This window comes from Bacillus rossius, chromosome 5, assembly GCF_032445375.1.
Source record: "Bacillus rossius redtenbacheri isolate Brsri chromosome 5, Brsri_v3, whole genome shotgun sequence".
Classification (NCBI taxonomy): Eukaryota; Metazoa; Arthropoda; class Insecta; order Phasmatodea; family Bacillidae; genus Bacillus; species Bacillus rossius.
In genome coordinates this window covers 22,251,274-22,266,061 of record NC_086333.1, presented here as the reverse complement: position 1 = coordinate 22,266,061, position 14,788 = coordinate 22,251,274, and the positions used below count along the sequence as shown (strand labels likewise).

At 38.2% G+C, this 14,788-nt stretch overlaps 1 long non-coding RNA gene across 1 annotated transcript; it reads right to left on the bottom strand.

Moving 5' to 3' along the window:
* Positions 1–3,294: 3,294 nt before the first annotated feature.
* Positions 3,295–11,184, bottom strand: LOC134531636 (uncharacterized). Its single transcript, XR_010075050.1, has 2 exons — positions 8,109–11,184; positions 3,295–4,783 (listed from the first exon to the last, which is right to left on the bottom strand). It is a non-coding gene; the product is annotated as an uncharacterized LOC134531636 (long non-coding RNA).
* Between the last annotated feature and the right edge of the window lie 3,604 nt (positions 11,185–14,788).

Here is a 14,788-nt window from a genome sequence, read left to right as displayed (position 1 = left end):
GTCAGGTCTACAACAGCACAGAAGAGGAAAGAAGATAAATTATTAAAAAATTATTATGAACTCGAAGTTGAAAATGCTGGTTCTACCAACTCTAACTAGATATCACTAATGAAATAGAATTGAAATCTAATGAAGAAAGTAGTGTCTTCATTCGAAATAAAAAAAAATTATTTACACCAAATTAAAGTTACCTTCACTAAATTATGAACAACATAGAACAGGCTGAAGCTGACAACTTCAAAGATTTCGATGAAGCACTCGAAGCTGGCAATATCGAAGACTGTAATGCGGCTCCTAAAGCTCACAAGATTATGAACTGTGATGAAGTTTTAGAGACCTCAACGATGGAAATGTAGGTATCGAAGATTTTGATGAAGTGTCCGAAACTGACAAGATTGAAGAATGTGATGAAGTTGTGAGATCTAAACAAGGGAAGTGTTGTGTTACTGAAAACATCAAAGACTTTGATGAAGCACCCGAAGATAAAAAAGATTAAAGAATATGTTGAAGCGGTGAGACCTAAACGATGGAAACGTCGTGTTAAAATAAATAAACCTGGTCATTCTTATGATGATCACTGCGTGGAAGACAATGAGACGGTTGTTAAAACAGAAGACTTCAGATAGCTTAAAAATATTAATAACAATAAGCGAGATAGATTACACATCATGGGCTGATCCTAATATATTAGTCGATAGGTTAAGACTTCTAGTTGCTTTTCAAAATGCCGAAAAAGTATCCATCACCAAAGAAACATTGACTATACTTCGTTAACTAAGGAGAGCAGGCTACATACAATAATATGTTTTACCGAAACGTGTATAAAATTGTGAAATAAATTTTAATATAAATATAAACTTTTTTTAAATTTTATTTCGTGTAATCTTATATCTGAAATCTGTTGGTGCTTTGGAGTCTGTGGGGCAATTGAGGCGCTAGAGTCAGATGAGGTTGGAGCTAATTGTAAGTACTGAAGCTAGTTAACGCTATTGTAGCTATTAGAGCTAGTTGGAGCTATTGGATTTATTTGGATAGTTGGAGCCGTTTGGAGCTATTTTAGCAGTTGGATTAATTTTGAGTCATTTTATCAGTTTGACTATTATAGCAGTTGGAACTATTGGAGCTAGTTGGATATATTGGAGCTAGTTGAAGCTGTTGGAGCTAGTTGGAGCTGTTGGAGCTAGTTGGAGCTAATGAAGTTAGTTGGGGATAATGTAGCAGTTGTTGATATTGGAGCTAGTTGGAGATAGTTGGACTATTGGGGCTAGGTGGAGCTAATGAAGTTAGTTGGACTATTTGAGCTAGTTGGAGTTAATGAAGTTAGTTGGACTATTGGAGCTAGTTGGAACTAATGAACTTATTTGGGCTATTGGAGATAGTTGAAGCTAATGAACTTATTTGGGCTATTGGAGATAGTTGGAGCTATGGTAGCAGTTGGAGCTATTATAGCTACTGAAGGTATTTGGATCCATTTGGAGCTAGTTTTAGTCACATGTGTGGCCACTGTGTGTATTCAGTGAGTGCAGTGCATGTCCATGCATGTCCATGTGAATACATATTTATGTAAGTAAGAGAACTCGGCTTCTTTTGATTGGTAAATATGATGTGATCATGGTTTCGAGAGTATATAAGGCGCAATGTAAATAGCAATCCATCAGTTTGTTTCTGGGCTTTAAATAGCGGAGACTCATTGGGATAGCCTTCCCGAGTTATTTTTTCTCCTGCAATGGGCCAAACATTTAGTGGTAGATCACTAGCAGTGAATCATTCTACTACACAGGAAATGAAGCCGAGGTCATCGCACCCGTCATCACCAACGCCTACATCACCTATAGTGTCACCAGAATCATCACGTGCTGGAAAATATGAATGTATGAAGACTTCCCCCGATATAATACTTCTGTGTGACAGATGTGGAAAGTTGTTGATGCGACGAGAAAATTTTAACCTCCATATTGTGAAGTGTAAATCCGAAATTTTGTGTAGATATTGTAAGCAGAAGTTTGCAAGCAGCAGTAGTGCTCGGCGACATGAAGAACATCATTGTCTTGTGAATCCTACCTCCAAGTCGCATCAGTGTGATAGATGTGGAAAGTTGTTTTCACGAAGCGATATTTTGAATGTGCACATGAGTCGCTGCAACATATAATTTCATTCTTATGAAAGCATCCAGCCCAGCACAAACTACTATGAGACTGGCCTCCAGTTTACAAGATCTCGCCGGCTTCCAGATGATGATGATGTGATTTTCAAGTGAAGCAGTTGGAAATGATTGTTCACTAACGGTGTGTAATAGATATTCACCTAAAGAGATTTAACTTGGCACATTAAGTAATGTCCGACTACAAGAACCTGATAAAGAACATTTTCTTTCATGATATGTTTTCGCAGTTGAATCCAGAATCACCGAATATTGTTGGACGTAATTGAAAGTGTAAAACTTGTTCCTGGTATAATTTACCTAGCTGTATCAGTGATATATATAGTAAAATAAAGCTGTGAGTCAAATTCCAGCATTTGTTGTCAATTCTAGATTCTTCTCATTTCATTTACTTCTCCTTTTTTCTAACATTACATTATAGATGTTGCTTCAAAATTGTTACTCAATAATCGTATGAGTTCTAATGCCATTAACTTGTATGTATGTAGCTTAGCGGCAATGCTTATGCCAAATACAGTTTCAATCCTTCTGAAAATAATATATTTATGATCTACATATTTAAGGTTTAAAGTAATGTTTAGCCTGTATGGTTTAACTTCTTGATTCGTGCAAGTTTTGTAAATGCTTATACATATGACTTTATATATTGTTGTTGTGTAGATCTACTAACATGTTGAGTAATTTTTGTCTTTACGTTCATATTATGTGGGTAAGGAGAGTTATTAGCAGTAATTATAATATGAATTGGTGGCATAGTAGTTGTTATTTAAGTAAGAAATTTTATTCGGAATCTCTACGCATAATCATTACAAGTATTTACATCGTGAAAAGGACAATTAAAATGGACAATATGTATCAGGTATTTATTTTTGCTGGCCTTGCATTTCATACACTTAAGGTGTATAAGGGAAATGGTTGATATAAATGCGATGGACATAGATCTTATGGCTTAGACTGTGATATTGTGACGGGGCTCCGTCAGACGTCCCGCGTACACCTATACACATAACAATAAATAACCTATAACATTTGGGGGGTGGTAGCTGTTGGTAAGCATGGTACTCGAGATCAAGTCTTCTCCCTATACAGGAAGTGTAGGGTATAATTTATGTACTGAAAAGAAACATGATTAGTTCATTCAAGCACAGATTTTATTCACTAGGATAATAAAAAAAATAATAATAATCAACCAAATATTTGATTAACAAATTAATAATAAAGCATTTTACAATGGGATGGGATTAACGAATAAATAAATACATTAAATACACATTAAAGTGACGTCAGCCGGCAAACAATTATCTCTACAACATGGCGGTTCTCTCGTCGTCACAGCTACGCGGAAGGATAGTATACTTCCCAGTTACCACTACCTGCATGCTTATAACCAGACGTCGATTTTTCCCAAAACCAAATAATAAATAATAGAGGTGGAATACTACATTATTACTTAAAAGATTAAGACGAAGATCGTCCAAGAAATGATTGTGGCGAACGAGCCATGGCCAACCACTTACCCTTCTGACTTGAGGCGAAGCAAAGTTGTTTCAAACCGACGAGGACTCGGCTTCCAGAGAGGTCCCCAGGCAAAAAGCCTCGGCCCCTCCCTGGAAGGAGGTTTTAACTACAAAACTAGGCCATGCCGGAAAAACAAAAAAAAACACACGAACACCGGGAAAACTTATCCACAAGGCAACTCGCGGTCCCCTCCCTTCCCACAAGGAAAAAAATGTAAAAACAAGTGAAGTCAGCTATTCCTTCCGCGCAGGCGCGCACGAGTTTCCCCCTCTCCCTCTTGCGCTGCTCGATTGTTATTTTTCCGTCTACGTTTCCAAACTCGGACGCAAGATGGCATCACTAATCAGGACAGAGTCCTCGAAACGCGTACTCAAAAGCCTCGCGCGACAAACAAGAGACTAGCGTAGCGTAGCAGGTTTTTCTGGAACGGCGTGTTGCAACCTCTCAGCGGGCCCTGGCCAGCAACCCGCGAGAATTAGCTAACCACGCAGCCTCGCAAAAGCCCGCGGTGCCTGTAAACTAATGTCGCAGCAACCTATATTCCCATACCCGCGTGTCGAAATCAACCGGCCGAGCCTGGAAACGTGCACGTACACCAACACGTAAACCTGACGAGAAACAAAATTACAATAAAATTTAAGAAAAAAAAAGTAATGAAATTTTCAGACCGTGACATTACCGCGGTCTACAAGGGCTTGTGCCCCACAAGCCATAAAAATTCCTAACAATGAATAAGACCAAGGGGCAAAAATTTATAAGTTAAATGCCTACTCGACCAAGACAGCGCACGAAGGTTAGGTTTTACCACAACAATTACATTCAAAGTCTAAACTGAAAAAGTTAAACCAATACAAAATACAAAATAGCCCAGGAAACAATTCTTTCCTGTAAGAATCGATGGTGGCTGGCACATCGTAAAACTACTCGTACGACATACAACTAGGAGAGGCATGAACCGTGGACAGATCAGCCCTAGTTGAAGCTGGAGAGAAGAGACCTTGAAGTGTGATCTGCAGCTCACACCCAGGATCCAGCCTTCAGAGCAGTTCTGCCCTCAGCCTGCCTTCCTCGCAGCATGTCATCGGGGATGTCTCCCCAGTGAAACTGAACAAAAATTTCAACACCAGTATCAAAATCTCACCAAAGAACATACACGACACTGTCAAGCCTATTTAAACAAGTTAATTAGGGGGGGGGGGTTATTCTTAACGTCATATCAAAACATTATGTTAATACAAGGTTGATAACAAAAAAAGAAAAGTTAATTATTCCATTAAGTAAAGCTGTGAAGTGACCCTATTGAATAATTAGCAAACAATGTTCACATTTTATAAAGTGACTGATTAACACAAAAAGATCCACCCTACATTTACTCTTTATCAGTTCCATAAACAGCATAACTAACCAAGGATGAGTCCAGGGGCATGTTATTCTCCAACAACAACAACAAAGATGATCATAAATATGTCAATAAAATGAAACAAACACAGCTAAAGTAAAATGGGAGCTTGGCCTCCAAGAAAAACAAAGGAATGGACTATACAAGTCAGGAAAACAAAGGATAAACATCAGGAAAGGAACCTGAAATGTCCATAGGATTAGGTGAAGTCCAAGATCTTCATAACACGCCTCTGCAGCTACTAGCTACAGAACAGAAAAAAAAAATAGCATTGTCACTGGTTGGCCGAGAGTAACTGATTTCTTCGTTCGGCCCAAGTCGACGAAAACGAGCCCCACGCTGATCCGTTTCTTCATTCTTTTTAGACAGAAAGTTCGCATACACACAGCAACCAATTTGGGAAGGGGCTTCCACCGTATAACTCCTCATGAGTTATAAGCAGCCCACCACACAACAGTGGAGGAAACAGTAGTCCATCTCCCACACAAGTTCAATGGCTGCACAACACATGGTCCTCAGTCAGGAGGACATACATGGCGAAGGAAAGTTCTTCACATAACTTACGTAACGTAATCGTTGAAGTCTCTGGATGTGTTACATCGATGCACTGTCTCTTCTTCAAGAAAGAAAAAGAAAACATAAACACTTGTTGCTAACAACTCTGCCTCACTTGAGTCTGTGGAAAAAGGAATTACACTGTCTTCAGAGGCACGAGTGCACACAGGTTCGGACAGGGGAGGGGATAGACCAGGAACAAGGTATCCCTACCCAGGTTAAATCAAAGGCGAGCGTAGACAAATAAATTAAAAAAAAAAATTAACCCTAGATTAATAATTGCTTGGACCCCTAGATTCATCCTCGATTGTCGTCTCTTTTTTTTTTTATTCTTTAAGCAAAAAGTAAAACCTCTGAACTGAACAGTTAATTACAAAAACATTATAAATCCTAACCACAAAAGTGTTTAACAACTATGTGCCCTTGATGGGGAAAACAAATCAAACATAAACATCAGTTCTATAAAATTAATCACACAGGGTGAGGTAGACATGAAATTCCTCACCTGACTCACTAACCAACTTAGATTTTAATCGACAGTTCTCAGAAAATTGATCACGTAAGTTAAAGTTTTCACTTGTAGTTGCAACATCAGTCTGTACAGTAGGTGAGATTTCCTCAGTTTTCCGTAATTTCCACTTGAGTGACAACCATTTCCATAGCAGAAAAAGAATCATACACATTATGACACCAAGTATAAATACAGTTATGCTTATCTCCATTGTTAACATGACATTTTCACTAAAAGCTGATACGCGGGGGAAGGTACCAATCCCCACTAGATAAGGGTTTCTTACAACAATTAGTAATAAAGTACCACCAATCACAAATAAAGAAATACTTTGTAAATGTTTTAACAAAAAGCTTACAACTTCCACCGGGTCTCGCAGCTGTAATTCGTCGGGCCTCGTAAAAGAACGTGAAACGACCAAATTCAAGTGAGGAATAACAGAAGGCCAATCCTCGTCTAAACAATCTTCTAATGAAGGAAAAACTGTGTGTGAAGATGCTGTTAAAGGTAAAATCTTTAATTTTTTTAATTTTGACCAAGCAGCTGGAATCACATGAATCATTTGGAATTTAGCTTTAGAAAGAAAATCACACGGATAAAGTTCATTAATTTTAAGCTCATCATTCATGTACAGGCGACAATCGCAAGGGACCTCAATGTCCACAGCGCCAGGTCGATCTGCAGCCGCTAAAAACAAGGTTTGGTTCTTATTCACTAAACATTGCACTTCTAGTTTACCAACAGGGTTAGTTAGAAAATACCGTTCAGGACCAGCTTGCGTAATCATGAGGTGGGTTCCCGAATGGCATCTGTAAGCACACAGTTCACCAAGTTTCTCTGCAGTCACTCCCTGAAACAAAGCTTTAGGACATAGAGAACTTCCCATGGCATCACCTGAAAATCTGGGCACAAAACATAAACTGTCTTCGAAGGGACGACAATCCAACAAATTTCTACCCTGAATGGTCACCAGTTGCTCATTATTTACGGCTAAAAAGTTTGGCTCGTGCTCCAAGTGGCAAGTGTTATTTTTCCAGCGGAAAGGTACCGCAACAAACTGAAATAATTTCCAATTGGAATTAACATGAACAATAGGTATCTTAAGTTTGACATACAAGTTCTCCTGATAAATGTGACAGCGACAAATAGGTAAATGAAAATACTTTTGTACTTGGTCAACACTAATAGTTAATCGATTCTAAACAAAGATGGGTATAGATTAACTATTTGAAAAGTCTTTAAAAAAAAATTATTTAACATCCCCACAGCCACAAACCTCAATACCAAAACTAAATAATTTTACAAATAATCTCATCAATCAAATTTTAAATTATTCTGACGATCTGACCTCTGGCACCTGGTTCAAAAATGACTCCGACCTGAAATCGATGACTATCAACATGCTTCTAACTTTTTCAAAACAAAAAAAGCCGATAGATGCCTAACATCCACCTCCTGTGGACACACCTTGTGGGACTCTAACCCAACAACAACAAAAAAAAATTCTCATTTACTAAGGGTCGCCTACCCTGCGAACCCAGTCACAACCAGGGCCTCCATGCCCTCACGCTACAGCCCATTCCTCCAGGGTCTGTATTACATTACTCCGTTAACTTCCTAAAATGGCATCTTCAACAAATAAATTTTATTAACACAGTAACTACTCAATCGAACCAGGGCCATAGCCAAAATCAACAATCAAAACAAGGCAAAAATTAGGTAAGTTACTTTTAACCATTATTTACTATTTAACTTAGTCTCTTAGAAAAATAAATAAACTCCAGAATCGACAATCATAAAATCAAACTGCTCAAAAAAAAATACTTTACTTTATTCGCTTAACATCTGCCTGTTATTAATAAACCATGAAAGCTGAAATAAAAATTGCATTAAACATCCTAGACCAAAATTAAAAAAAAAATTAATGAACAGGATAAGAAAAATAAAATTACTTTCACCTTAACATCTGCTATGCTGTAGGCAGCAAGCAGCTGGTTGGTCTCGTCTGGTGAAAACAGCAACACCTCGAAACAACAGCTACTGGTGGTGCCATCAGATTCACTCTGATGTGCAGCCAGTAACACCATGCTCAGTCTTCTTAGTCATGCAGTCAGTCCCAGGTCACCACTGAACTGAATACTGTAACACTACTTTTACAAAACCGATTAGAATCAAGCACAAACAAAACAACTCATTAAAAAAAAATTTCTCTGTATCACAAATCTATATTCAAATTTTTTTTTGTAATTAAAATAAAATTGTAAATAAATAAAAAAATGCTTTATTACTTGTATCAACAAATGTATAAGGGGTACTGTATTAAAAAAAAATTATTTCAATTTTAATTATGTTGAGAGAAAAAATTAGAACATTACATTCCAAGTGTGATAAACAAAATAAATTCAAAAATACTCAATCATAACTGTCCCCACTCACTCTATTATTTAACTTTATTACTTAAAATACTTTACTCAAAAACCAATTTTAAAAAAAATAACTCACTTCCATTATCCTTAACACAATAAACTTTCTCATAAATTAATTCAATAAAATTTACTTTAATACGTAGGCAGGTACACTAACTCACTCTCCAACAATGATTCACATTTCCCTACTTCCTAACTTTAAGAACAATTCCTTAACTTAACCCAGGGAATTTACCTCCAGGGCAACCAAAAATTTCGCTGTAGTGCCTATCTCCTATAGGCCCACTACACAACAGGGGACTCTAACCCCACAAACCAAATTAATTGAAGTGGTACCCTTATCCCGTACGGGATAGCCACTTCCGGTACTACCATGGGGAACTCCTGCCCCAACTACTAACAACACAGGGTTCTCCCGACCCTTAACCAGTAGCCAGCCCATCTTCTATGGGTCTGCGCTACCGTCCCTACTCTCCCAGGGACACCTCAAATTGTCCCAGCTCATCTCCTATGGCTGGACAATCACAACAACTCTCTCATCTCAAAGACTGTTCCCCTGGAGTTCATTCCCTTAACCTACACAAATAAACAAACCTCACACTATTCTCAGAGCTAATCCCTTCTAATGTGTACCTCCTATAATTCGAAAAGAAAAGTTCAAAAAAAAATTAATTATTATCAAAACAAAAATAATTATAATGACAAATAAATAACTGCTATTAAAATTTATTGCTCTCCACATTATTAAATTAACTCATAAAAAAAATTAGACGGTGTGGTGTAGTCAATGACGCACATAAAATTAATCATTAAAAAAAAATAACTGTGAAACTCTTATCTGTCTGACGTCCAGCCGGCCGGTAAACACCGGGCCGGAACGATTCTTGCCGCGCCGTGCCGAGCCGTGTCGCGCCAGGCCGGAAACCGCTCAAGGTCAGCGCACAGCTGACCGTCGCGCCGCTCGTCACCGCTCCACGACACATGACTTTCCACGTCCGCAACAAGCACTGTCTATAACATTACTTAACACAAGTTTTAACATCGTTCCTAAACCAAAAACCGGCATTAGAATTTACGTAATTAAAACTTAATAAAACCTAATAGGTGACCTGAACGACCCGATGACTGACTGACTGACTGACTGACTCACTGACTTAACTTAACTAAACCAAAAACTTTTTATCCATTAAATTTAAACAGAACAACAGTAACATTACTAATAAAAATACGTGAAGCACAACGCAACACGTCCGCCGCGTGCTCCCACACGACCCTGCTTGCACTGCTCTATAATAAAACATTATTAAATTCGGAAGAACAAGAGAAGAGAGAAAAAAAAAATAAAGCACAAACAACCCTACAAGAGACTACCCGAAGCCTCACACCACTTGTGACGGGGCTCCGTCAGACGTCCCGCGTACACCTATACACATAACAATAAATAACCTATAACATTTGGGGGGTGGTAGCTGTTGGTAAGCATGGTACTCGAGATCAAGTCTTCTCCCTATACAGGAAGTGTAGGGTATAATTTATGTACTGAAAAGAAACATGATTAGTTCATTCAAGCACAGATTTTATTCACTAGGATAATAAAAAAAATAATAATAATCAACCAAATATTTGATTAACAAATTAATAATAAAGCATTTTACAATGGGATGGGATTAACGAATAAATAAATACATTAAATACACATTAAAGTGACGTCAGCCGGCAAACAATTATCTCTACAACATGGCGGTTCTCTCGTCGTCACAGCTACGCGGAAGGATAGTATACTTCCCAGTTACCACTACCTGCATGCTTATAACCAGACGTCGATTTTTCCCAAAACCAAATAATAAATAATAGAGGTGGAATACTACATTATTACTTAAAAGATTAAGACGAAGATCGTCCAAGAAATGATTGTGGCGAACGAGCCATGGCCAACCACTTACCCTTCTGACTTGAGGCGAAGCAAAGTTGTTTCAAACCGACGAGGACTCGGCTTCCAGAGAGGTCCCCAGGCAAAAAGCCTCGGCCCCTCCCTGGAAGGAGGTTTTAACTACAAAACTAGGCCATGCCGGAAAAACAAAAAAAAAACACACGAACACCGGGAAAACTTATCCACAAGGCAACTCGCGGTCCCCTCCCTTCCCACAAGGAAAAAAATGAAAAAACAAGTGAAGTCAGCTATTCCTTCCGCGCAGGCGCGCACGAGTTTCCCCCTCTCCCTCTTGCGCTGCTCGATTGTTATTTTTCCGTCTACGTTTCCAAACTCGGACGCAAGATGGCATCACTAATCAGGACAGAGTCCTCGAAACGCGTACTCAAAAGCCTCGCGCGACAAACAAGAGACTAGCGTAGCGTAGCAGGTTTTTCTGGAACGGCGTGTTGCAACCTCTCAACGGGCCCTGGCCAGCAACCCGCGAGAATTAGCTAACCACGCAGCCTCGCAAAAGCCCGCGGTGCCTGTAAACTAATGTCGCAGCAACCTATATTCCCATACCCGCGTGTCGAAATCAACCGGCCGAGCCTGGAAACGTGCACGTACACCAACACGTAAACCTGACGAGAAACAAAATTACAATAAAATTTAAGAAAAAAAAGTAATGAAATTTTCAGACCGTGACAATATTATATGTTGACTTTGCAGTTCTTTTGATCTTCGACGATATTTATGTGTTTTATGCCTGGGTTTCTGAATGATCGATCGGAAAGTAATTTAAATTGCAAACATACCTCTTATAATTTACTTTCTGGTTGATATAGTTGGTATTTGAGTAAAGTTGGGTGTAATTTATGTATGCTACGATCCCTCCTCCTCATATTTGTATCCATAAGCTACGATCCCTCCTCCTCCTCCTCATATTTGTATCCATATGTTATGGTCCCTCCTCCTATTTGTATTCATATGCAATGACTCGACCAGGATGTCAGATCGGACTTTGTTCATATCTTAAGTATTATCTATTTAGTTGATTTTTTAGATGCTGCATGGATTTATCCTATGGTTAAGTCGAGATATGATCTCTTTTTTTATATGGCAGGATGGTGAATTGTATTGTCTGTAAATAGTATTTGACTCAAAAAAGAATCTTTACTGCAAGAAACATTAAAAGAATGAAAGGAAATACATAATTAAATGTTTAATTTAAAGAGTTTGTAAGCTGAAGAATGTTGGGTACTGCAGGCTGAGGAATAGGAATGTATGTCATGGCTCGTAGATTTAAAACTGTCTTTTGACCGACATTCATTTTGGATTGTTGGGTGGACCTATGTTGTATATTTACTATGGTGTAGTTAATCTTTGCATATAGTAAATGTTTATGGAATTATATTAAGTAGTTTGATGATGATGGGCTGATAGTATTAAATTCTGGCTGCTTTGGAACAATGGCTAGAGTATAGTTATGCACGGTAACAACTTTAACTGATATAATGGGATGGAATGCTACATAACGATATCTAAGTATTATGTCAGTAGGTTATGTTGGAATGGTAACTTTACGAAAAATAAAGTGGATAATATTACACAAATATGCTGGTGTGAGACTAAGTTGGGATAGTATTAATTATTTATTGTTCCGCGTAGATATAGTGGCTGGGAGTTTTTGAAATTAACTGAGGTGTGCAAAGTCCTATAAGGATGTTAATATTTAAGAGGATATGAGGCATTTTATTAATAATAGATCATGACAGCTGGAGAAGATGTATTTAAGTTGTGTTTACCATACCAAGAATCATCTCATGATTGAATTGGTCAGGTTATGAATCTGCATCATCTAGATAGTTTCAAGACTTCTATGATAGTTGAATGATTTGGAGTAGAAGAGAGAGAGAGACCCTGTGTAAGCTGAGTCCTAAGTAAACATGTTGATGATATGAAGAGTGTTGTAGTGGGGGTAGGGGTTGTCTTTATATATGTAGGGATGTGGATGGAATTAGTAGCTTAGTTGTCATCCTGACTCCGAAGAGTGAACATCGCTTGGGAGCTATCTTTCTTGTTTAACTACAAAGACATCTGGGGAGAGTATGGATCCTACCGCGAGTTCTTCGGAATCCTGCATGGAGCCATCGCCACCAATGAAGCATCGGTGTCCGCACTGTAATATGATGTTTTCAACAAGTTTTAATATGAGACGTCATGAGAAGAGTAATTGCCTGAAGAATCCGTCTCGCACTATGATTAGATGTGATGAATGTTGGAAGAAGTTTACTCGCAATGATGACTTGAAAATACACCTGAAGATATGCAAAGGAAGAGCTAGGCGGTCGAAAGTGAGGACATCAGCACAACAGCGTTACATTGATTTTGAAAATAGCACACCAAACTTAAGTGAAGCACCATCGGTCTTGGACACAGCTAACCGAGACATGGAAGGCACATCAAATAGACATCCTTGCAACTACTGCGACATGATGTTTGCATTTGCTCATCATGCGCGAAGGCACGAGAGAAGTAAATGCATGAAGAGTCCCTCTCGTATAAAGATTCAGTGTGTTAAGTGCAATCAGTGGTTTACTCGCATTGATAGTTTGAAAAGACATATGAAGATTTGTAAAGGTGCAGTTCGCTTGCCTGTAGAACAGCATGTGAACATCATGACTCCTCAATTTAAACTAGAGGTACCCATGTGCACAGGCTCCGGCATTCAAGGAGATCAGCAGCAACAACCACCCGTATCGTCATCTGGACATAAATCTAACACTATTCTTGGTCAGTTACAGACAACTGATAATGGATTTTACTTGGCACAATCTGCATTTGGAGGAGTTCTGAAAGACTATTATTATCTAAATACTTTTAGTGAGGCCAAAGATATTTGCACTTTTCTGGGTGATATTGAGCAGAATATAATACAACAGATTATGGATGATACAACATCGCATGGGCCTTTAAAATATAACTTATGGTTGGATTGTCTATATGGTAAACCGGAGCCGCACGAGAATCGAGTGAGCAAGCGTGCTTTCAAGACATCGGCTGCTGTAATTTATACTTCAAACGATGTGAAGCAGTCAGTTAAACAGAGTATTGAAAAACTCTGCAAGGAAGAAGAAGGATATATGGGTAAAGGATCTGGTTGGACGCTGAATTCGGTGAACCGTCTGGAGCTGAGAATTAGTCATTTCGACCCACTAGATAAATAGATGTATATATCTTTGTGTAGAACTGTGTATAAAATAAACGTTGTAAATAAAATAAATTTTTCATTCATACTATGTTTTTTTTTATTTCCCTTAATTTATCCTGCTTAATTTATGGTGACAACTATAAAAATAAGGATGCATGCATGACCATAACATTTGCTATTAAGATTAATGATATATATGGATACTTAAATATTGTTTACATGAGATACTGAGTTACAATATAAAGAAAATGTAATCGCAAAGGAATGCATGTAAAGAAAAAATAAGCGAAACTTAAAACACTCAAAGAAAACATAAGTGTAAAGGAAAGTCCTCAAAGAAATTGTAGTCGCAAATGAAAGCCCCTCATAGAAATTGTAAGCGCAAATGAAAGCCCTCAAAGAAATTGTAGTCGCAAATGAAAGCCCCCAAAGAAATTGTAAGCGCAAATGAAAGCCCTCAAAGAAAATGTAAGCGCAAATGAAAGCCCTCAAAGAAATTGTAAGCGCAAATGAAAGCCCTCAAGGAAAATGTAAGCGCAAATGAAAGCCCTCAAAGAAATTGTAGGCGCCAATGAAAGCCCTCAAAGAAATTGTAGTCGCAATTGAAATCATGTAAAGAAAACATAAGCTATGTAAGTCAGTTTGAGTAAAGTGCTACAGTGCACAAGTCCTGCAGTATGACTTTGGTATAAGGACCGTGATAAGTTTAATGGTAATACTAGGAATATATATATTTTATCTTAGTGTTTGGGATGATCACGTGATGCTCATCACGAATAATTAATCTACATACTCTAGCAGTGGATGAAAGATAGTATGATTATATAATCAAGTATGGGGGTGCATACATGAGATGATAATACAATATGTTGGTGGTCAAGATTAAAGTTGGTGATAACAAAATCTAAGATGGCGGCGGTGTGGATATGTTATAAGTCAAATGTGATGATATAGTCTAAGATGGCGGGAAGTTCAGGGTGTCGACAGTAATATGATGATGCCAAGATAGTGTTGGCGATAAGATGGCATATATAAATGCTATAATCCAATATAGTGGAAAGTTCAAGGTGAGGGACATACTTAAGATGTTATAGG